Raw genomic sequence first — 26,545 nt, 5'->3', positions numbered from 1 at the left:
TCCACCAGCTTTTGGTCACTGATCTAAAATGTTCAACTGTGGATGTTGGCTTGGAAAGTGCCTATGGAGTAAGTGACAAAGGCCCAGCTCCAATCCCATCAAATAGCCTTGCCAAGATGTGTGAGAGCAGTTTCTTTAACTGAATGGAACCATCTCTTGGATGTCAGCTGGCCTTAACCCAACAATTCCTCATCCCCCGAACACAGCTTTCTTGCTTCACAGACTCAGGAAAAGAAGGACCAGTGGGCTGGGTGATTGAAAGGTGATGGTGGAGGGAGGTCAGAAGAAAACAACATACTGCTGAGTGTTCATCTGCAACAAAATGTGTCTGTGTTAACTTACCAATTTAATCACAAAGTCAGCTACTGCAATTGGAATTAACTACACAATTTTGTGATTTCCTTGTCTTAGGCCAAATCAAGATGGAAGCACTTTTGATCTCTTCAAAACAGAAGCATTGTTATCAATGAGCAAAAGAACAGGGTGTCAGTAAAACAATATACAGTACACAGTATGACAGTACTGACCTTTCACACCAGTCCAACAAGCAATTCATTTTTGTACTGTGGCAATCAGCTTACCCAAAGTCAATATAGGGTTCCAATGTTTTGGAAGCTTAGTGGTAGCACATATGCACTGCAAATGGAAGGCTCCGGGTTCAAAATCCATTCCAGAGTTTCAGTCAGCAGTTTCAAGTCAAAATTCCAAGGGGATCTTTCTAGAAGCAAAGAAGGAAAAACTCATATTTTAATTACGGTAGATATTTGACAGTGTATTTTCAGTTCGTGTACAACTCCTAGAACCCAGCTTCAAACTGAAATACCAAATGGGGAACCAAAGTGGAGGGTGCTGCCATTACTAATCAAGCTTTTGTTGTGAGTTCCTGCATGGCAGGGGGTCGGACTGGATGGCCCTTGGGGTCTCTTCCAACTCTATGATTCTATGAGTCTAAGTATTTTATATAAAAATGGTTGGAAAACAGAAGAGGTACCCTGAGACACTGCTGCTAAGACTCGTAAGGCAGGAATAAAATGGGAAAGTTAGGTGCGTTATAAACTGGCCCATAGAGATGCCATCGTCACGTGCGAGGGGCGGCGCTTTTAGATGCCCCTTGCCCCTCGCACGTGATAAGGGCGTCAAAATAGTGGCGCCCTATACAGATGAATGCTGCCATTTTGATGTGATGGATGCCTAGCTTCCGCACGGCGCAGCGCAGTTGTGATGCCTCAGGGCACCATTGGCTTTTTGCGGGTTCTTTTTGCTACGTGGAGAAGCCGCGCAGTTTGTCCACTACAGCTCCTTCATGCAGCAAACAAGGGTGGCGGCAGACCACCCTTTTGGGCGGTCTGTAACATGCCTAAGAGGGGACACTGTGAGATACTCTGTGTGTGTACTGTGTATGTAAGAAAGAGGAGACAGAAAAAGAAATTAGAATGAAAATCATACCGAGGTTTGAAAGGATAAAACATCCTGTTCCAATAGCTGCCTGTAAACAGTACAAACCTCCATTGTTAGTTATGATCTGAAAACAAAACAAAACAAAACCCACAAAAAGCAGGCTGCCTAGCCCAAGCCTAGCAGATGGAATGATGGAAGTGGCAGTGATAAGTTATGCAGGCCATTCTGTTGGAGACAAATACCATCATTGTTTCAATAGCTTCATCTTGCAAATTACATTTGACTCTGTTCCATTTATGGTGAGTTATGTAAGTGGCTGTTACAGAGATAAACAAGGACTCTTGGGATGCACACTTGTTGAGTTCAGCTTTCCAATTCAGAAAATGGGTTGCTGGTTTGTTTCTCCACTTCAACCTCATGATGCTTTTTTTCCCTGAGAATCTTAAATATTCTGTCTTCCATGGCCAAGCAAACCACTTGATAAAAGACAACAAAAATATCAGATTGTATCTGCTCTTTGATGCACAGGAAAGCATGGAAAAAACAATCTGTTCCCAGGTTGTATTGCTTTTGCACATGCTGAGCCCTATGTGCATTTCGTCCTGTTCCTATATTCATCTGGAAGGGGGGTGATCATATATGAAAAATAGCATGGCTGTGTGTATGTGTATCTGTGGATAACTTAGTCCTGATCAATCCAGAATGTGTGAATCAGGGCAGTTCATACTGGGATTTGCAAAAGATGAATTCCCACAAGTATCTCTGGGCTCCAGGCCTTGTCTTTTATCAAGAGCCCAGCACAGCTGTGGGACCAAAACACAGAGATGCTTTGAGAATCCCAGGAGGAGGGATATGGAGTCAAAACAGACAGATTGCTTTCCTTAACAGTGGAAATGTATGCAATAATAATGTCTAATAATCTCATGTGCATCTGGATGAGAGAGGATTCATTGACATATATTCAACAACTCTTCGGCTGAGTTGTTTTCCGAGACAGTGATGGAATCACAGCACACATCAAAAAAGGCATTCTTCCTCTAATTTTGATAGAATGGTCCAAAAAAGGATATCTTCTTCTAATTTCCATCCAAAGGCAGTACATCAGTACATCCCCAAATCTATCTGTGTAATCCAGAACCCAGGATGCTTCCACACTGCAGAAATAATAGTTTGATTTCAATGCCGTGACTCCATCCTATAGGATCCGGGGATTTCTAGTTTTACCGTGTCTTTAGCCTTCTCTTCCAAAGACTGCTGGTGCCTCACAAAACTACAAACCCCAGGATTCTGTAGGATGGAGCCATATCAATTAAAGTGGTGTCAAACTGCATTATATCTACAATGTTAAGAAGATGAGAAGGAGTTTTCAGGTCTGACCAAAGGTCCACCAAACGTTACTCAAGGTTTCTGATGATAGGTCTGAACCTTCTTTTGACCAACAACTGTTGTAACGTGATAATGCCTCTGAACTTGAAAGTTCATCCCAAGCTGCCTATTTGTTTCTCTAACACAGAAGTGTATACTTCTATCAACAGCCGTTCTTTAGGTCTAAGGCAGAGAGGTCCAAAGGCCTCTAAACACATTAAGTAGATATGCCATAATTTCTTTTTCTAAATATTTTCTCTAACAATAACTATAACTATTGGATAAAAAGAAATGTTCAAATGTATTTCAGGAAATATCCTTGTTGGAGGAGGGCTGTGGTAGGCAGAGGATGTGAAAGGCAGCTGTAGTGTTGAAAGAGTAAGAAGATTAAAACACAAACAAAAAACAGATCCTTCAGTTTGAGGGTTTTTTTTAAGGAGTGGGGAGCCAGGGAATTGAATTGGCCACTTGACATGTGCTTTGCTGATCGCTGACAAGCTCCAGCTTGCTCTCACTGTGATATGAAAATATAGATGGTGAGTGAATTTTGATGATTCCTGACTCCCCTAATCAGATTATCCCATCACTCCAACAAGAGTAGACAGGCAGAAGGTGGAATCGCAACTGGGATATTTTCAAGAGGAACGGTTGGCGGATCAGGTTGGCAGGAAAAGGTATTGCTCAACATTTGCACCAGTTTGCTGGGTGCAATTGATCAAGTCATCTTTGTTCATTGTGAGAGCAGAATTACATGTTATAGGAAGTGCAGGCCTGTACTAGGAGTAGCTATAGTATCTATAGTGTACCTATAGTCATCTCCATCATTCTCAAGTGTTTTACCCTAGCAGGAAATGGCCTCATTTGAAGAATGTATACATTGTCAATTCTTGAATGTGATCCAAGTGAGAAGCAGACATATGAGAATGGCAGCAATTTCTAATCCTCACCGAACACCAGAAAGCACTCTTAAACAGAGAATGCAAGCACTTAGATTCAAGTTGTTCTAGATCAGCCTTCTCCAAGTGGTGCCTTTCTGATGTTGTCGATTATACAAAGGATCACTACAACTGACAGCTATGTTGGGTAATGTAGATAGGTAATGCAAAGTAACTTGGATGGAAACATCCATCCCATCCAACCACATTGTTGTGTGCTTTCAAGTCATTTTTGAGTCAAGGCAAACCTATCATAGGCAAGATTCTTCAGAGGGGGGTTGCTATTACCATCCTCTGAGGCTGAGGTACCAAACATTATACCATGCTGGCCCTCTTACAAGGCATCAGATCTTGCAATGGCTATTTGCTGCAGACATCACAAGATCTTCATTCGCCACATCCCTGGCCAAGCATCCACTCATCTGAATTTGGGATAGCAGCACCCTCAGTGCAAGTGACCTTCAATGCAACATTCGGGGCAGGGTTCTTAAATACATAAATAGTTGGTGTCAACACAGCAAATGCAGACTTGAAGGCACAGAATAAATTTCTGGGGAATGTATTCAAAATTTTAAACTACCTTATATGATAATTACTTGTCCCTTCCCATCAAAACTTCAGTTTCCCCCCTTTGTTTGCATTATTTCCCCCGCAAGGAATTCCTCCTAAGAGTTTCATGAAGGGAAAGTTAAAAGCCATGCTTACTTAAAACTTTGTTGATCACTTCAGTCGAGCCAGAGGGAATGAGGAGAAGATGGAAGATACATGAGCAAGATCCCTATCATACTGTGTGAAAGAAAGAGAAAAAGAAATGAAGATGCAGCAGAGATGGAAGGAAAGTCATGCACAGATGCAGACAGAGAGAGATCAGTCAGGACCAAATAGAATTTGAAACACAAGTGACAGTTTGAAGAAGCTGCTTTTGGTCATATTTATTTATTCTCAGAACTCTCCCTTCATTTTTTATTTGATTATAACATGCAGTTAGCAAAACAGAAACATAATTCAAATGAGATTTAGATAATGAATATCATAATTCAATATGAAATGTAGAAACATTGTTGTTCTGTTCCTTCAAGTCATTTCTGATTTATGGCGAACGTAAGGAGAATCTATTATGGGGTTTTCTTGGAAAGATTTGTTTATGGGGGGGTTGATATTGCCTTTGCCTGAGGCTAAAAAAGTGTGTCTCGCCAAAGGTCAACCAGTGGGTTTCCATTCTGAGCAGGGATTTGAGCCCTGGTCACCAGAGTCATGGAAGGCTTCAGTATATCATATGCATTCTTCATATAAGTAACATCCCAAGCCATGTTTGAAAAGTGATGGCTCTTCTTCCTGGAAGCATTTAAGCAGATTATGTACAGCTGTCTGTCAGGATGCTGGAGTTACATTTTTGCATTTTGTAGGAACTCAAGGTCCATTCCAGTTCCCTGATTCTGTAAAATAAGATTGCAAGCAACTCAAACTTGCTGATTCATTGCTGCCCTTAGACACACTGTGAACAAAATTTCAGAAGCACACTCTTGAATACTGTGTCCATTTCTGGGCACCACAATTCAAAAAGGATGTTGAGAAGCTGGAGTGTGTCCAAAGGAGGGCGACAAAAATGGTGAAAGGTTTTGAAACCATGCCTTATGAGGAACGACTCAGGGAGCTGGAGATGTTTACCCTGGAGAAGAGAAGGTTAAGAGGTGATATGATAGCCCTGTTTAAATATTATAAGGGATGTAATATTGAGGAGGGAGCAAGCTTGTTTTCTGCTGTTCCAGAGAACAAGACCTGGAACAATGGATGCAAACTACAGGAGAAGAGATTCCACCTCAACATTAGGAGGAACTTCCTGAAAGTAAGGACTGTTCAACAGTGGAACACACTTCCTTGGAGTGTAGTGGACTCTCCCTCCTTGGAGGTCTTTAAACAGAGGCTGGATGGCCATTTGTTGGGTATGCTTTGATCGAGAGTTTCTGCATGGCAGGGGGTTGAACTGGATGGCCTTTCCAACTCTGATTTTCTGATACTTTAAAGGAAGCACCTCTGAAAATTACAAGAAGAAAACACTTTTCTCTGCTCATTTCTTTGTTGCCTCAACACCTGCAACAGTGCATGAAGTAGGAGCTCAAGGCAGCCCTTGAACCACATCAGGGTCCTTGTGGCCTTCAGTGAGTCCAGACCGCCGAACATGCAAACAAAATATATTGTAAATATATTGAAGAACATATATATTGCTAGGAAAAAAATACCGCACCAATAATAACTCCCAGGTCATGGCTGCACTCTCAGAGAGTTGCAAGATTTGCAGTAAGCTTCCTAATATAGGCTGTCTTAATTTTATCCTTAATTATTGTATTGTTTCACTCTCTCCAGCTGTGAGAAAGAAAGAAATGAAATGACTCAGTGCCAATATCAATGTCATTCAGCTCAAGGCATAACAAAATCCACTGTATGTTTCTCTCAATTTATTTACTCTGCTCTATGAGTGAATTGTTTGTGTATCAGTAAACTCCTGCCTTTGGCTGTTGATTTTGTACCTCTGTTGACCCATTAACCAGATGGGTAGATGTCCATGTTTTCTTCCTTCTTTGGAATGACATATTCTACCACAACCATTACCACACTTGTTTTGCTTTACTTAATTGATCTGTTCCCTTCCAAAATGACCAATCCAAAATCAATCTTTACCCATTCTATAAAGTCAGGGAATAAAGCATGCAATGGGAGCATGGAAATCGCCCAAAGTCTCTGTGATCAGGACTGCTGTTTCTGGTTATCTGAACCAGACAATGGCTGGAAGGCTTGTTTTAATGGTGTCTACATAGGCTGGATACGCCGTCTGTTTTGCCTCTGTACATTTAAAAGCAAGATGAAAAAGCTGACACTATCATTCTGCAGCTTTTCTTTACAGTAGAAAAACAGTCCAGAATCGAAACTGATGACTGCTCTAAGTTCAGGTTGATATGAGAATAGGACTCACCTACATACTTAGAAAAGTGCCTTTCACACTTTGGGCTAGCAGAACGGTTTGGAGCAAAACTAGACACTGCAACTGCACACTTACTTACTTACTTAGCAAAATCTCCACTTTATCCTTTTGTGAGCTAGTGTGATATGATGGCTAAGAGGCTGAGAGGAGCAAAGTGTAATTTTTTTTTAACACTACTCATATTAGTAACCCGTTTGTTTCCATTATATAAAAAAATCAAATTACTTTCATTACTTATTCTTCAAAACTCATAGTTGTACTAATTATTACAAACGCCTTTCAATGGGAGGCTCGGCTGTTTGTTGGCTTCCTTTTAATATCTCCGTTTTTCACCCCATGCCCATGTAGTCTTAAGGTTTTTGTTTCTCTACTAAGAGATCACATCTTCCAAAGCTGGGACAGAATGCTTCATCTTGCAGGCAATTAAATAAACCCCACAGATCAGATAATTAGTATTTTTCATTCTCATCTAGAGAGGGGGAAAAAACCCCACTAAATAACCACAAGGAAATGAGAAATCTGGGGAAACTGATTACAGGATGGATTGAAAGTACGTTTGCCTGGTGGCACAACAGTCCATGGCACCTGGCATGTAATGCCACTCCAAGGACTGGCAGAGTTGAGCTGCTGGAGCTTTCCACACCACTGACTCTTGACGGGGATATAGCCAGTATTTTCCTTACTTTTGGTTACCCTTATCTGCCCACATTGACACTATCACAAAGGCGAGGCTGATTCACTCTGCTGGAGTCTAGTCCTAATTGGGAGTACCAATGTGGTGAGGTGAAGAAGCGTAGAAAAGTAAGAGACAGGAGAAAACAATGGCACTAAAGTTAGGAGATGTCGGTGAATTATATGCACAAAGTATTTCAGTGGGATGTTTTATTACTATTTTCTGAAATAAAAAAAACCTGGAAAATGTTCAGCCCAGCTCTCTTCTGTTATTGGATGAGTTCAATTTAGATATATGTGTTGTGCATCAGAAATTGTACTTTTGAACAATGCTTTTTTTAAAAGGCACATAGACACCAGAAAGACCGCTGCATACATCACCCTCATGGGCTTGCACTCAAATTCATCTGCTCATGGATGCATGAAGAAAAGAGTAAGCACTGAGGGCACTGCTGGAGAAATTTGTCCACTTTGTGTAATCCTTTTTAAAAAGAGAGAGAGAGAGAAAGAGAAGAGAGAGAGAGAGAGAGAGAATGCACCTGGCTTGGCAAATGAAGATGTATTAACAGCATTCAACGTGGTTCCAATACTTACATTTTGAAAGCATTCAACTCCTGCAGGGGTCAAGTGTTTTTGAAAAGGGGGCAGGAAAAGGAGAAAAGAGGATCTGAATGTTCCCTGAATAGTCTTTTGAGAGAAGAAAACGATATGGCCTCACCCTACTTGTTCCAAATGTGTAACACTTTAACGTCCATGGCTCAATGCTATGGAATACTAGGATTTGTATTTTTGTGAGTCATTTCACCTTCTCTGTGAAACAGTGCTGGTGCCAGAACAAACTGCAAATCCCAGGGTTCCATAGGATGGAGCTATGACACTTAAAGTGGTGTAAAACTGCATTAATTCTACAGTGTAGATGCAGCCTTGGTTCAGTTGTGTAATGTTGCCATTCAGCACGTGTAGCATAATGAATACATAACTTGGCATACACTGCCTGTATTATAACACTGGGTGCTCTTAGCCAGATTAACGTATCTCCTTTCTGATTCCCTGCTTCTCATACCACATTTCAAAACTCCCTCCACTATTCATATGATCATCCATTCACCCTGGCCTTAGACAACATCTTACTTTGTGTCTCAACAACCATCATTAAAACTGAACATCATCTCCTCACCATGTCCACAAGTTTTGCATCTCCATGGATATCCATCTAGTATATAAAGCTCCTTCATAGGCATCAATTCAGTCCTGCATCTGAGGAAGTGGACCTAGGCCTGAATCATATGGGCCAAAAGCGCCAGCTTCAGGCTCATCTGGGGGCATGGTGTACAGATAATGCACACAACCTGGATCGGGTTAAAGGCCTAGGACTGTGGCTTGGGGCTGCCAGGAAAAGGAGAGCAAAAACAGTGTTCCTTGTGGCACCTGGTTGCCGCAGTCCAGTGCTGAATGGGGAGCAACTGGGGCTGGAGTTGCCAGAGGCCACCCCAAGTTAGTCATAGTCTGCAAAATCTTATGCTACAGCTTCTTTTACTTAGTGTCTCAAAGCTGCTGCAAAATCCCATTCTATATTGACCACCATAAATTATACTGATGCATGCATAGGGCATTTTTTCCAGTGATTCATCAGCAGTCAAGCTGACTTGCATTGCCAATGACTGCAGAGCATTCCTCTTTTTACTATGCTTCCCTTGTTTACAGACATAATCCCCAATTGAGGCCATCATTTCTTTTTTTTTTTTAAATAAAAACTCTTATAAGCTGCTTGGAGGACACACAACTACTAAGTAATCCTATTATAAAAGAGGCAACAGCAGAGACACTATTGCTTCTTACCTCTCCTGCTGAATGGAGGACACACAATGCACTCTTAATGAAAGAGGAAATAGCCATTCTCATTTAGAAAGCATACACAGCCCCTTCAGCAAAAAATCTTGCTATGACCTTGGGCTCTCTGAAGAATTGATTGAATTATTCTTACTGGAAAATAGCTGCTTACCTGATACACAAGTTTCATTTAAACAGCTAGGTAGCCTCATCTGACAGCTCTAGTCTAAAGTAGGAATAGGCAGTCTGATGCTTTTCAGATGCTTTGGACTGAAATGACCATCAGTCTGAGCTCATTTGGCCAATGCTCAGGGATTATAAGAATGGTAGCTCCAAACAACCAGAATTGGAAAGGTATTAGGTTACTCATGCCAAGTATATAGTGACTAGCACTAGATGTCTGGATACTTTTTCAGCCCAACAAGGAGATGCCAGGCAATGAACTTGGACTTACTGTATGCAAAGTGAGTGATCTGCTTCCTAAAGTAGCATGCATTAATTATATTGGCATGTTCCCTTTTTTTAATTGCTATGGTTAATAGCTTTATTCCAGAAAAATTCATAAGAGATCCACCCAAAGGAGCATCGTGGAAAGTAAAATGACACTTTCTATACCAATGAAGCTTCCAAACATGAATGAATGACAGCTCTATGAATGTAATACAATAAAGTCAGCATCAGGGCAACCATATTTCTCTGCTACCATGTCATAATAATGACGCTACATCAACATGTAGAGCTGTTACCATTGGGCACCCTGACACTTTGTCTTAAAGGTAACTTTCTGAAAATGCTGAGCATTTCCCCTCAGCCTTAAAATATTTTCAAAATTTGGAAAAGTGATTTAGGACCCCCGCTACCCTCCAAAACCAGGCAGTTTCCAGCTTTGTTGAAGTCCCACCATCACCAGGCAAAAATTGTATCATAGATATTGTAGTCCATCTCTGGGGAGGAAAAAAAATATTGAGGAAAGGCAACATCAGAAAGACTAACCTTTTTGAAGCTGCCAATAAAAAAAAATTGTGCCTGGATCAACAGTGGCAACCCTAGAATCATAGAATCACAGAATCATAGAATAATAGAGTTGGAAGAGACCGCAAGGGGCATCCAGTCCAACCCCCTGCTATGCAGGAAATCCAAATCAAAGCATCCCTGACAGCCTCTGTTTAAAGACCTCCAGGGAAGGAGACTCCACTACACTCCGAGGGAGTTTGTTCCACTGTCAGACAGCCCTTACCTTCGGGAAGTTCTTCCTAATGTTGAGGTGGAATCTCTTTTGCTGTAGCTTGCATCCATTGCTCTGGGTCCTAATCCCATGTTCTGTCCCCAAACTAATATTTTCAATAGTGAGTTAATCAATGATAACTCAACTAATTGATCAATTTTAATTATTAGAACTGATGCCAAAGAATCAATTCCCATTTTCAAATCTTAAACATTATTAAATTAATTTTCAAAACCAATGTTCTACATTCAAAGGGAAACTAGCTAGAATATAAGCTGGAGACATCCCCTGAGTAGGAAGGCAGGATTTTCAAGAGCTCTTAGGAAAAAGGCCTATGCTTCTCTGAGATGGGAGGATTTGTCTGCATTGAATCCTAAATACTCCGTGAGGTTATTCATTTTTGTGCCTCTTCCCAGTCGTGGACAGTGCCTTTTCACATCTCTGCTAAGGCTAGCACTGATGCCATTTGCTACACTGAGTATTCATTACCTCCAAGCTATACAATTATGTCTAATCTAATATGCTGTGCATGAGACTGAAGAGCTACCGCCAGTCATGCCAACCAGCTCAGGTCAATGCCTGTTTTCCTTGATTGCTGTATGGAGTAGATTTGATGAGTGGAAAGAGATTAATGCCATTGTGAGCACAGTTCAGGTGCTGTGTTGTTTGTTCTCCCAGAGCCTATTAAAGGGGAAGATTTAGGTGCAACCATGATTATTGGGATGACTGGAGAGTTAATTCTACATGTACAATTAGTAGATGAGGCTGGGATGCTATATAGATTCTCAGCCTCAGCTGCCAAATATCACGGATGTTAAGCTCAAAGGAGACAGATAGATGATACAGGGTAAAAAACCATTCAATTCCAGCATTTGATTCTCTTTCAGTACAGGTCCAAAAGTACCATTTCACCATGTCCAAGGGCTATTTCCAACAAGATATGAACTATGTAGGAAATAGCCCAGCTGAGGGATACTATAGACTTCTCAGTTCCATTATTGTTGTCTGCCTTAAAGTTATTTCTGATGTATAATAAATTAATAAAAGCTTTATTTTTACCTCACCTCTTTGTTGGAGACAATCGAGGCGGCTTACAATTAAAACAAGAATATATATACCCCATATCCTAATCAATCCCTCCTTCCCCTAAAACAACAATTAAACAGATTAAATGTTAAAAGCTATACAATTAAAATAATCAGGGATGGGCAGATGGGGCTACAGAGTACTCAGTGGGATGGTAGATTCGGATTCAACTGGTGGCCGGGTTTGCTATTCAGGGAAGACCTGCCAGAAGAGATCCATCTTGACAGCCTTTTTAAAGCTGTCCAAGCTGGCAATGTGATGGATCTTCTCCGGCAGGCCGTTCCATAACCTGGGAGTGGTTGAAGAAAAGGTCTTCAGGGTCATTGCAGTTAACCTGGTCTTTATAGGTTGCAACTTATAAAGGACCTGAGTGTGCAGGGTGGATTACAGTATATGGAAGGAGGCGATCCCTTAGATAGGTTGGTCCCAAGCGATGTAGGACTTTAAAGATTATAACCAACATCTTGTACTGCACCTAGAAACTGATAGGCAGCCAGTGAAACAATTTTAATATGGGTGTTATGTGGTCATTGTATCACAGGGTTTTGTGGGACTGAGAGTGTGTGACCCAGCTGGTTTCCATGGGTGAGTGGGGAATCAAACCCTGATCTCCAGAATTACAGTCCAATGCTCAAATTACTACACCACTTTGGGTCTCTCAGTTCCATACTTTCCAACATTTCATGAAAACTGGGGCACATGTGACCCAGCAAGCACATGTGGTTAAGATGGCAAAGGTTATGAATGAGGAAGAACACACAAGTTAGGAGAGGGCACAGCAGTTTGCTTTTGCCTCAGCCTACTGGCAAGAGGAAGATTATGTTCCATTCTTCCCATGACCCAAGTTGATTTAGAGTGAAGTATGTTTGCACTTAGAACTCAATTCGCAGCAGATAAGCTGAGGACAAAGGAAGAAAATGAGATTGATAATAATAATAATAATAATAATAATAATAATAATATTTATTTATATGCCACCTCTCCCACAGGATCAAGGTGGTTTACAACCTCGGGTAAAATATAATATAAAATACAACATAGTTAAAATACATCCCATTATAAGCTGAGAACAAATGGGGAAAGCTAAGTTGTTGTGGGAAGAGAGAAATTGGGACATTTTAAAAGCAGATGAAAAAGTAGGAGAGCAGAGGATTAGTCTAAATTGGGGTGGTATACAGTTACCAGCATTCATTTGTGCTAATGTAAGGCTCTAAGATTCCAACCTTACACAGACGTTCTGGGAGTACATTTCATCAAAATGAGTGGATTTTTCTTCTTCTTCTGAATACACTTTTATGTATTGATTTACCTGATAGATTTCTATCCCACCTTCACGGTCCATTTCCTGCAGAAGGTGATTTATAAAAACATCAAATGAACACCAGTAAGTATGGCAATTTTTAAAAAGCGTGTTCTTTAAAAAGCAGTGGCTCCATATATTAATCAAATGTGGACTGAAATAAAAGTGTCTTCAGAAGTGACATGACTGTTTATATTTCTTTGCAGGGAGGGCATTCCCAGGGGTGTGAAAACCAATGTGGTACCCATGAAATTAGCAATCATATGGCAGTAGCCTGGCAATCCTTTTTCACCCGCCACAATATGAAAGGCTGATCATCATGCCAGGGCTGGATTGTGGTGGGAGTAGAAGAATGGTAGCTATAACTCTACCCTCCTAAAAAAAAGAAGGTGGTGAATATTCAGAGAAAAGTAGTGACTGTTGGCCTTTTTCAATAGCAACAGTTTTCATTCTCTGGGGTGCAAGGGTGATGAGGAGGGGAAAGGGAGAAACTTCATATATATATTTTCTCAGAAGAAGAACATCTTCTGAGAAATATCAGTGCCGCTCTCCATGGAGTTCACCCCAGGGATGGTAGCTATTGGCCCCATGAAGATCCCCTGCCCCTACAAAAGAAGTTTTCTTGGAAGGTTTGATAAGTTTCTCTTTTCCCGTCAGGGGTCGAAGGAGATTCTAGTTACTGCTGAAACAGCATCGGAAATACAGAGGCCATATAAGCAGCAAAATCCCCGGAGGATGAGTGAGGAGATACATAAAGGATGAACAAAAGTGATCTCTGCCCCCTTATTGAGCTCTTTCATTTATTTTTGGTAGGTGCTTGTTAATTAAGACAGAAGGCAGAAAAACTAGCTTTTCAAAGGTTCATAAGAGCAAACTTGGGCAAGGCAATAATACATTCGCCATTAGAAAATTGGTTTCTAAGCAACTGAATATCCCTGCTGCATATTAACTTTGTTTGGGAACGTGGAGCCAAAAGAATTCACTCAAGAGTAGATCCAGACAGTCATCTCTCCCCCCTCTTTCAGTTCAAGAAGGCTTTCTTGGATTATCAAGCAGAAGCAATGGTACAAAACAGAATGGTTTATCTCCCAGATAACAGAAGGTGAGAAGTTTGCATTTGAGATGGGTGAGATGGATGGAAGGGATTGTTATTGTTAACTGCTGCCAAGTCTACTTCGACTTCTGGAGACCCTATGAATGAGAGACCTTCAAGTTGGCTAGTTTTAAGCAGCTATGCTGATGTCTTGTACACCTGGTTTGTGTTGTCTTTGGTTGAGTCTATCCACCTGCAATGCCTTCTTCCTCTTTTCCTAATACCTTCTACCTTACTAAGCATGGATGCCTCTTCTGTGAAAGGCATAACATCCTATTAATGTTATTAAAAGGGCTGAATCCATACACGGGATGAGGCAAATCCAGAGCAACGACTCTCAGAATGATTCAAAAAGTAGACACTTCTCAAGACAGGTAAACTGGGTTTTCAGAGTAAGCAAATGGACCAAGCTTCCCTGACAGTGAGTGGCATCTTCAAACAGCTGCTAGGGCCAAGAGAATAGGCAGGACTTACCATAGTATGTCCTCTAGGCTCACTCTTATTTAAAACCAAAATCAAAATGTGAGCAATGGAAGCACACTTAGAAATGCCAACTCAATGTAAATTATGCATCTACCATAATTTAAAGAGGAAAAAATGTACCAGAAATAGGTCATTTTGAGAAGAATAACATGTCCTCTGCCAGCAAAGTGCAGCAGCCATCATATTTCTGTGCACACTGGTCTATCAATAAGTAGAACATCATGGAGTAGAGATACAGGGCTGGTTTGGGAGTGAAGCCAGAGGATGGAGTAGGAATGGCCAAATCAATGCATTTGTGTTTCACAGAGTTTCTCATATTCTTAGCTGCAAATTCATTTTGATCAGCGTTCACAACAGGTTGAGAAAACCGCTACATCTCTCATTAAAAAACAGTACAAAAACTGGTGTGCATTTCTGCTAAAATTACTCATTGTTTCCTTCAAGAAGATTTGAAGTAAAAATTGCATCCCTTTCCATTCTTGCATGGCATACTAATATGTCCAGTCAACCCATTTTGCTATTACATATTTCAAGTGTGGGGAAAATATGGACCTCCAGATGATGTTGGTTCCTGTCAATTCAGTCACCAATGACCAGGGAAGAGGAGATTAGTAGTGTAAAAACAACCAGGACCATCATTTTCCACTCCTGATGTGGTAAAAAACCCATAGATAGTCTTTGTTTCAGCCAGCATTTCAATTTCCCCCAGGTATTGTTGACCTACACCTCCTATTATCCCTGGGCATTGGCTGTGCTTGCTGGGGAAGATGATAGTTAAAAGCATTTGGAGACCTACAGTTGAGAAACACTGCACTAGGTCATCCTGACCTTCACAGCGATTTTGTGAGTGATACCATATATGAAAGATGCCACGAGAAGATAAATGTTATTGCATTACCACCTCTGCTATCACTGATCCTCTGCCAGAGGTTGTAATAAACACATCTGAATTATTCACTGTCTGCTGTTGAGGTGTTTTAACAATGTGTATGACAAAGGGAGGGGAGTGAGCAATGTCTCTGTTTCACACAGATGAGCGCAATGTACCGTGACGTGGATGATTACCCAGGACCATTTGTAATTACTCATGATAAAGATCTTCATTCAATGGCAGAAATGTACTAGTAGAGAGAGAAAGGGAGACTGCAATCTCCCCTTTGCAGGATGTTTGGCAATACCTCCAAGGAACATATGATGGCAGGGGCCGGACTGTAAATATTGGTGGTATTTTGCCTAGCCTTTTTCTTCTCATTCACAGTATTTGCCCACTCTGCTTGAAAGATCTGAGATTGTCAACACAGCATTATTACAAACTGGCCACTCTTGTCCACTCAGGTTCCACGTTGTAAATCTGGGAGGCCATAGACAACCGAAGCAAAAGACGTGAACCCATTTTGCTAATATTATAAAAATGAACATCACGGCTTAGGCTGGAGGAATGTTGTTGCCGTTTGTATCCGTTAATTTTTGAATGCTATGGTGATGTTTGCAGTTTATATATTTTTAGATAGAACAATAGCTAGCTAGCTAGATAATTTGTTTTAGGTGTGGGCAAAAAGTGCTTTTTGGCTCATGCCCCATGGCCACATGGAGCTGTGGAATTGAGACAGACCTAAAATGACAGGTTAAACCAAAGCCAAGTTAGTTCTTCATTTATTTCTGCTGTTCATTTTGATGCAGTTTTATGTATTTGCTCTTAGTTGCATGAAAGACAAGAGACATACATATACTTGTCCCGATAAGTACACAGGTTGCCCCACTATGTCTTTCTATTTATGCCTCTGCAGAATTGGTAGCATGGAGAAAACATCAAAACAATTTCCACTCTTTCGCAGCCAAAGGTACATGAATCGCTTGAGTCAAGGACATTTTTGTGTATTCTGCTGGATTTTACAGGTGTGGAATTCAGACTTAATTTTTATATGTAGATTTGTTTAAAAATCTGGCCACTGGAATGACTGCAAAACTTTCAGCCACACTACTAACCCCCAGCTCCACCATCATTACCATTGCTTCCATATAAGTGTGCTACAACAGCTTTATATTGCAGAGGTACTGACTAGACTCTCTGCCTTAAAGCAGGCTTAGGCCTTATCTGTACTGGCTAGAATAATACGAGGGCGGACTGGAGTATGGCCCCACAGCTGCCCTGGCCTGCTCCTGTTAACTCAGCCAGCATTTCTGCATTGTGGCAGCTGTCCCACTGGGCTGCCCTACATGTCTGCTACTGCCATGGGTTACTCACTTCTGAGGTCAGTGAGGGTTGGATGCTGTATGCTTCAGTCTGACCTCACAGCATGGACCAGAAGCAACCTGCAGTGATGATGGATGAGCTGGGAAGCCTAGTGTGACACCAGTCATGGGACAAAACTGGAAAGCTCCAGATCTTCCTGGAAGATCTGGAGAAGAAGTACATTATTTTAATTTTTTGTAACCTCATTATGCCTTGTTTCTTGTGTTCATTATCCAGACTGCCCACACCAGAACCAGGGTTTGGGCCATGGAGAGGGACAGGTTTTTTGCCCCATGAAGACAAGACTTTAGAACAGACCTATTGAAACCCATCTGATCTAAGGAAATCATAGTTAATTTTCCTGTTGACTTCAATAAGCCTGTTTTAAGCACAATCGTCTCACAAATCTGGATGTTGAACCCCTCCCAGTTAGGTCTGGATTATTTGAGGTAAGAAAACCATCAATCTAGATTACATATTTGGCAATGCAAATTAAAACAATTTTTGCCTTTAAAAGAATCTTATGGTGGACTAGCCTCTGGGACTTGTGGTTAATGGAGAAAATTGCAGATAATAACAACAGAGCGAGAGGCTTACACTCTGGATTGACCTTTCATTAGATTTGGCACCCATTTATTGAATACATCCAGCAAGATTTAGTCTCTAGACATCCCCCAATTTTAGCTAAATTTTGATGGAAAGATGTCTTTCGGGATCTTACCATAACATTGCAAGGGACCAGAAAGAGTAGAAGTTAGACTCTGGAATTGTGTGCCTTTTTAAAGTGGTCCACAAAACAGACAACTTTCTTTTTTACAAAGTGTGGCTGAGACCCAACTGGTGTGATCCCTCGGATGACAAACAGAATGCATAAATATGTCATACTAATTGGATGTAATACATGGAAGTGACATGCACACAACCCCTGAGGTGAAGAAGGAAAATGTGTTGAAGCTGTTACAAAATGCAGAGCGTTCCAACCAATTGAAATGAAGCATTGAGCACTTTACTTTGCGAGCAAAATGAATGGGTTTTTCTTCTTGCGTGCCCCTTGTCACCCATCCTCAGAGTGTTCATTATTTTCTAGAACTGCATTCTTTCATGATGGGGAAGTCATTCAACCAAGCCACCGACCAAGCTGTTTTCTTAAAACTTCAGGAAAAAACAAACAAACAAACAAACTTGGTGATATGTATGAGTTTAAGTTAAAGTCTGTCCTTTTGGACCTTTCCATATGCTAAATAAAATCATGTGGGGCATGATGATGTCTCGAAGGCTTCCCCTGCAACTCATGAGTCTTCCACTCAAGCTTTTCTTGACTTCTTATTAACTTTAGCCATGACAACTCGGTAGAAGATTTTCCTCCTCCTTTACTCCTAGATACTGAAAATATTGCAGCATAGCATCCCAGGTGCCAAGGAATCTGACAAGGAGTTTTCTCAAGGTACCTCAGTCTTTAGTGTGGTCTATTTATTCCACTGCTTCAAACAGAAGTTATAACCTCCAAAGCTCATAAGGATGCCATCTCCCTCACAAGAAAAGCCATTCAGCCTAGCTCCAGTGAGCGGTTTGTGCTTTGTGTTCTGGTGCTAGTTTTTCTCATTTCTTTAGGGTTTGGGGACATTGGTGGCTCAGATCTGAGTCATAGAATCATATTATTTGACTAGCCTATCTAGCCTAACCTATGGCACAGCAGACGTCCAAAGTAAACCATTGAGGGCCATCCAGCTTCTGCACTTTCCAATGAAAGCTATGCCACCAATCTCCAAGGACTGAGTGACCTTCATATGTGTAATGTAGGCGGAAGACTCTACTGTACATCAAGATGATATGCGTAAGGTTTTAATTTCTCTAAAATGGAAAATTAATTTTTGGTTCTGTAGTCATAGTGATAGCCTAGTCAACCAACACAGAAGACCTCTTTAACTGAAACAATTTTCTAGTGGGAGAACCAATGTAGATGCAGGAAAAGTCAAAATGGATTTATATTAATAAAAACCCAAATGTGCCTTTCCTCCTTCTTTTCTGCCCTCCTTATAGATTTTCTTTTGTTTTCAATTAGGATGTATGGCACCTCTCCCAGTAACACATCTATCTTTTGCTTTGCTTCTGCATGAGCTATGTTTATTCTTTATTTTTCTAAATAGTTTTAAGTAATTTTTCTACTTCTTTAATACTGATGAGTTTGTTACGCATGGATATATCCAGTTCCCTTTCAAAACTATGCATGCTGACAGCAAGCACTGCATCTTGTGGCCATGAATTCCACACTTTATGTTCACTTTAACCAGGCTGTGTACTTTTATCTGTCCTGAATCTCCTAGCATTCAGTTTCAGACGATGACCTTAGGCTTCCAGATAATGAGAAATGTATTATTTTATACATCTCCAACATGTCTCCCTGTACTTGCCCTTTTCCTAAGCTAAACAGTGCTAAACGTTGGAACCAGTCCTCACAAGTTAATTGTGACAATTCATTGGCTATTTTGGTTGCCCTTTCTGCATATTTTCCATATCTACAACATTTGTTTAAAGTGCATTGACCAGAACAGTGCACAATATTCCAGCTATACTTCTATCCTGGATTTGTATAAAGGTAATATGCTATTGCCAGTGCTATATCTGATTCCTTTTCTAATTATGCCGGACTTACCATTTGCTCATTTTTCTTTTATCATAGCCACCCACTAGGTGACATTTTCAAAGAGATATCACCCATGAACCTCAGTCTCTTAAATCAGTTGCTCATAATTTAGATCCCATCATTGTATATGTAAAGTTTGGATTATTTGCTCCAATATGAATCACTTTACACTTTTTGCTTCATTTTCATTTACTGTGTTAAAGTCCTTTCTCCCACTTTGTAGAAATGCTTTCAGGGCTGTTTGCAATCTCTTTTTGCTCTCAGCTAAATCATTTAATAATAATAATAATAATAATAATAATAATAATAATAATAATAATAATAATAATAATAATATTTATATCCTGCCCCTCTAGGAAATGCAATCAGGGCGGCTTACAACATTATTGATTGTCATCAGCAAGTGTGGTCAGTTCATTATACATCTCTAACTCAAGGTTTTAGAACAGGAGAGCTTGTAAAAATCAAGCATGCTTGGTATATATACCTTGCACTTTTTTGAGTGAGATACAGTTATTTGTGTGATCCTGTATCTTCTAACATATCTCCGTGGCCTTTGTTTTTTAAAATGAAGTATTGGAGAGGTGGTTGTTTTAGGAGAAGTTTGCTAACTAAGAGCCTTATTGCATGAGAAAAGAAAGCTGAGAGGCAGGTGAGAGAAGCATGCTATTGTTGCACTTCCATTCTCCTTCCAGAGGGAGACAGTCATAAAAGCAAGTGTTTTGCAAATGAATTTTTCCAGCATGAGCAAAGAACTGCTTTTATAACTGTCTGCCTCAGGAAGAGAACAGAAGTTTTCAGGGACTAATTTACTTTGAAAGGTACATGTCTTGTTTCAATTATTTACTTTATTTGCCAGGAAATGTTTTCACACACACACACACACACACACACACACACACACATATATATATGGTCCATCACCCTGGGAGCCAGTGTGGTACAGTGGTTTGAGCATTGGACTAGGACACTGAGAGACATAAGTCCAAATCCTAGCTTGGCCATGGAAACCCATTGGATGATCTTGGGCAAGTCACACCCTCTCAGTCTCAGAGGACAGCAATGGCAAACCCCTTCTGATGAAACTTGTCAAGAAAACCCAATGGCCTTAGGGTCACCATAAATCAGAAATGACTTGAAGGCCCATAACAACAATAATCACCCTGAGATTTCATGATAGATGCTGAGACAAATAATAGTTTAATAAGCATTAATAAATAAATAAAGATTAAGACTGACCAAAGAAAAGCTGGTGGGAAAGCAAACATGCCTTCCTTGGGTTTAAACATAAAGCCAGAGGAACCCTGCATATGAACATGTTGCTGCTAAGCTTCAGAATCCTGTGTAAATAGTACAGCCATCACAGACTTTCCATCCAGGCTAATCCTACAGCTGTGCTATTGTCTTTTTACCATCAGACAAATTCCTTTTGAACTTGATTTCAACCCACACTCCCCTCCTTTTTAATAAGCCACTACTTTGAAAGGTGAAGAGATTGATATCATTAGATTGTTGGATTTGAAACACAGATTTTCTCATTACAAGGATATTACTTGTTATGGCTGCAGTCATGAAGTCAAATGCATTTGGATGTCTTTACAATGGTTGACACGCCTGTTTTGAGACTGCTGGTTTGATCAGAAAGCCCTTCTTTAACACAGGTGAGATCAATGATGTTCTAAGTAACCTTGGGGTCTCTGGAAGCTTCTCAGTGAGTGCCCCACTGAGAAGATCAATTATGGTGAGCAAGCTGCCCCGAGAGACCAATGGCCAGCTCACTTGCATCTTCCTCCATAGTGTTTAACCTCAGGGTCCTAAACTGCACGAGGTCAGAAAACTGCTAGCCTCCAGATAGCTTAGTGGTGAACTATGGACATGGGCCAAGCAGTGGACCTGATAGAGGCATGGGATAAATCCAAGGAGGAGCTCTAAACATGGACATGATGTAGTGGTTTCTGGTGGTTTCCAGGTCAGTGAGATGGCAATCTATTTTGAATTTTAGACTGAAGATTAAAGTAGGTATCAGCAAAGTGCTCAAACTACTTCAAAACCTTTGATAGCTCTTGAATCTGCTCCACTGCCATAAACGTCACCCACCAACCACTGATACTAAGAACAAATACTTTGTGAAGATCTTCTGGATTTGTATGCAGCCTGCCTAAATGGTGCGCAACATAGATGCCAATGTCTTTGGTGAAGTACTATCAGGTCCTGTAATTACATCTCCCATTTACACTGGTCATCGGCTCTGTTAGATTTAGGAAAGGGTCTAAACGATCTACTTGTCCCAGGTGAGACTTGCTTAACCAAGCAGCTCTGCTTGAGCTGTGACACTTTCACCATTCTTTGGCTGTGACTTTCGATGCTATCTTCATTCTCAGAGTTGGGATGTGTGTGTGTTACAACTCAAAAAACCTATAGGAAGGTCACTGGGATCCTGAGGATAATCTAAAATAGTAATTTCCAAAGCTCTGCTCTGTCTTGACATGTTCTTTATTCCCATGTCTTGGATTGCTTCTCAACCTTGTCTTCTATTCCTATCCCAAACCTTTGGCTTTAACCTACTCTTTAGTAACTGACAGCTGACTTCTGCTACGTGTCAATTTCTGGATGCTTTCTCACTTTAACCTGCTTCCCATGGCCTAGCAAGCTTCAAAACAGCAAATCTCTAACTATTTAACTCACCTGTCAAATAATTTTGCTGACCAACTCATTAAATAACGAGACCAGACACAGAGAACTGGGTTATAAAATGGGCAACTTTATTAAAATTCAACCTATTTAACTTTATTTCTTGAGAACTACAAGCCCAGGGGGCAGAACCTTGTGTAGGAACAGCTAGTGGGTGGTCTGCTCCAAGACCAATTCCCTAGCTTCCAAAAAGGGCGAAAATACCTGAGCCTCAAGGGCAATCCATAATTTGGGTTGCCCCTGGCCGGCCCTCATCTGGAAGGCCAACCCAAGACTTCCCCATTTAACTCTCAATACTTAAGTGAGGGTTTGAATCTCAAGCCCGCCCCAAGGCAAGTCTCTTTCCCTTCGTGTTTAGCCTCAAGACGTAAACCTCCGTTCCAGAGAACCACCTTCACCCTTCAGGAGGGTACCGAGGTGTTCACCAAACCGACTATCTCCTATGCCACAGATAAGGGGCAATTTCCAGACATCTTCTGGAATACCTTTCATGCCTTATACAAGCTTTGCTTTGCTTTGCTCTGCTCTGCTCTGCTTTGCTTATGGGCTCACTAACAACCAAAATGTTGCTATTTTTGTTCAGGCATTTTATAATTCATTTGTTCATTCAATAAAAGGTATTAGATAAGCTGTTTTGTACAAAATTTGTACATTGGAACCAGCTTCCTTTTGTAATTGGATCAGGGTTGCTTCCAGAAACCTGATAAAATTGGTTTAATGGCTTAATGTTTTTGTTTTGTCAGATCCAAGCATTATTGAAGCTCAGCAGTGAACTGGAGGAGGATAGTAAGGAATATGCAGATTTTCTGACCACAACTGGACAACATTATTTCAGACAATTGAAAAGATGTCATCCTCGGCTAGAAGGACCAAACTTTAAATGCTATTTCAATCAGTTCAAAATATGTCACTAGAAGGACAAAATTTTAAATAAAACTCATTTTTAAAAAAGGTCTTTATGCATGCATGTGTGTGCATGTATGAATATGTTGGACCACAACTCCCAGAATCTGAAGACAAGCCTAAACATTGGCTCTGGGCAACTAAAGATACTGAGACCAAAAGCTCCAGGGACATGTGGCCTGGAGAAATTTGTATTCAGCTGTGCTCAGGAACTCTCTCACTCTGCCTCCCATTTCATGTCATTCTTTAGCTGTGCCTCTTCCTGCAGGATAAATGATCTGTGCACTTTAAAAATACACACACACACACACGTAAAATCCTAATGAGATTCCAGTATGTGAACCTGCCACTGAAGCCAATAAGAATGTAAGAAGAGCTATGCTGATTCCCCAGCACCCTTCAATCAAAATTTATTTGTCCTGGTAGCAGTAGCTCTCACCTCCTCCTTCCCATCCTGAAGAAACTTTACAACTCTGAAAGAGATTGTGAAGGGAAGGGGGAAAATGGGTCCATAAAAAGGAAATTTCTTTCCCCACCCAGATCATTAAATGTCTTCAGAGGGTCCATATAAATTAACCGAATTTCATGGTATGTTTTTAAAGCTGGAATACTATGGGGCCCTTTCACACTATACCACTACAGCACTATGATTCCACTTTAACTGCCATGGAAACATCTTATGGAATCCTGGGGTTTGTTGTCGCATGGGGCACTCGAGATCCCCAGCTGAGGATTCAGAATACCACACTTGAAACTGAAGATCCCAGAATTCCACAGTTAAAGAGGACCCATAGCACTATAACTGGGTCGTGTAAAAGGGCCTATGGTCTCTACAGTTGCATTCCATAGGAACTGGAGTACCACATTTTAGACTAAAGGAATCTTCTGACAATGCAGCCAACATTGTCAGAGCTGATGGAGTATTTGTGGCCAAATACTGTGCCAGCCACAGCCGGGTGAGAATCAGGGAACACAAACCCAAAATCCTCTGTTGTGAGCATTCTGTTGCCCATGCCTGAAGTGCTCTCCTATAGAAGATAGTCAGTGAGCAAACTCATTTCAGAACCGAAAAGCCTTCTTAAAGAATGGAGCTGCATCCACATTTCTGTGGCTTCCTGATTCCCCAACACCTTCTGTCAAGCAGGTAGTATAGCATGTACAACAGTAGTGAACATGTTGAAAGCAAAGTGCTTGAAAGGTAGAACAGGTGCCAGTAAAGGTTCATGCGCTTCCTATGGGTGCAATCATTCTTTGCTAAATATCTGAGACTTCTCTTTGTTGGGCCCATTGGAGAGTTCAGTAATAGATGCCATGAATCTTTGATAGCATTGTCGTTCTTTGTACAATGGTAGGTTGTGACAGACTTTTCAAGTCTTCTTCAGGGAGGGGAGAAATCTGATTTATCAGGAATATATTAGAGGAATTGATCAGAGTAAGACAGTAACCATTGTTATCAGAAGGACCATACTGAAAGATAGCGGGCAAGTTCAGAGATGAATCTGATCCTCTGTTTAGCACACATCAAATTAGAAATAATTTAGCAAAGGTATCTGGCATTAGAGTCCCAAATGTGCATCAATGTAGCTGTTGTACATTGAATGAATCTCAATGTGGCTTATAGAGGAAAATAAAATCCAGTTGAAGCATGCAAAAGATGAATATATAGTATGTTACCTCAGGAACCCCGATGAGTTAAGAGGCAATACGCAAATGCCAAAACTACTTATCAATAAATAATGAAACAGTTAGATCTGGCTTTGTGCCAGGATATGTAACTCTTGCAGGGCCCTGAGCGATTCAGGTCCCAGGGCAACCAAACCCAAGCATTTGCCAAAATGAAACAAAGTCACAGTAGAACAATGTGATGATTTAGTGACTACTCAGATATGTTAAATCCTTTTTAAAAAAAATGTAATAAAACCTAAAGCCAAAGAAAGTTGATATTCATTTTTCTGATAAAAAGCTGCCTTTTGGCACAGCTTCTATTTGCCAGGGAGCTCATGATGAACCAGATGCCATCCCACAGACCAAAAATACTGGGCTGATTTACTTCTGCTCTCTTGGTCAGAAAAGTCCTGACATTTCCACCCCATTCTTACAAAGGAACAGTTCTTCCAGGCTTTCCAGAAGAGAATATCTTTATCCGTTACAGGTTGCAGCTGCTAGAGAAACCTCACCTACTGGAAAGCTGCATAGTTCATATTTTTGTCCCAGCCCTGGCCATCTACAATCTTGTATTTCCCTTAAGCATTTAAAACCCATGTACTGTATAGTAGTGGAATCTACCATCAGCCCTTGCCCTTCTTCCAAAAATCTGGGCCCCTACACTGTCTTTTTTCATTTTTCTTTCTGAGGCTGTATTGGCAAAGCTCAGTTGTTATTAACCTTTCTTGATTCTGGAATGAATTTGATATGAGAGGAAAGATAGAATGCTAGAGGCTCTCCTGTGCATGCATAAGTATGCAGGACAGATGGAAATTGTTGAAGTATATATTCCTCTCAGATCAATGACCCAATTACAGCTAATTACTGCATCCTGTCACTCGTAGTTCAAAGGGACCCTAACAACATGGATGGGCCATTGTGATAAACTGACTCTGGAGATTAGGTGATAAGGACAACTGGATGCTTCCAGGTCTTCACCGTTGTAGTATCTATTTGTCTCTTTCAAAAGATACTGTATAGATCCAGGAGTTGCATTTTGCTGCATTTGGGAAATGGAATGGGAATCATTTACTGGGAGTGTAATGGAAGAACAAAGACGTTTTTCCACACCAGTTAACTTGGGTTATAGAGACAGAGGCTGCTATCAAACACAACATTTCCCCATTGGCTGTGCAAAGAAATAGACATTGACAGGTGGCCTTAGCCCATTGCAAAAGAAAAACAAACAAAGCAGATTTTTGCTAACCTTGCCACATGCCCATGAAGTACTTCTGCTCTACTGCCAAGGGAGATCATGGTAAATGCATGCCTTTTTGTTCTGCTGGAAAAATCTGTTCAACAAAAGCCACACGTTTATGACCGGATCCCTTTTGTAATGTGATAAGGCCCAAGATGGCACAATAAAAACTAGATTGAAAAGTAACAGTGCCATTATTAGTGATAATATGATTTACAGATTTCTTGACCTACTGTTTAAAATTTGTACACATTCCTCCTCTTTCTAGCTGATCTTCATAACAGCCCTCTAAAAGAGAATAGGCTGAGATATAATAAGTGGTAGAGCATGTTCCCAGTCCAGCTTCTAGCTTTCACTATAGAGATCTCTCTCAGATCATTTGTTTGTCTTCATTCATCCTACTAACAGTAGCATTGCTAGAGGTGGGCTCTCCAAACCAGGCATGCTTTACTGAGGAGTCAGACTAAGTACACCGCACACCTTAAAATGTTGAGCGGAATCTACTAGGCAGCAGCTGCAATAGTAGGAGATGCAACTGGTAGAGAAGCTCTCATAGACAAGGCAATGGTATTTTAGCTAAACCTCCTTAGCACAGCACAAAGGTGGCAATAGCAAACCACTTCTCAAGCCTTTTACCTCCAAAATCCTATGATGAGACAATCCAAGTTGGATTGAAAGTCTGTCTAAAGATAGGAGAGGTTCTGGACCTCTCTCCTAAGCACTTGGCCAAGCAAGAGAAAGTTGGCTAAACAGGGATTCCTTGGTTCTATTCACTACCTATGTGCTACCCAACACTTTCTTCTCC

The sequence above is a fragment of the Sceloporus occidentalis genome, unplaced genomic scaffold, assembly GCF_023333645.1.
Source record: "Sceloporus occidentalis isolate IW3139 unplaced genomic scaffold, rSceOcc1.0.p SCAF_9, whole genome shotgun sequence".
Classification (NCBI taxonomy): domain Eukaryota; kingdom Metazoa; phylum Chordata; class Lepidosauria; order Squamata; family Phrynosomatidae; genus Sceloporus; species Sceloporus occidentalis.
This window is presented reverse-complemented; position numbering follows the sequence as displayed.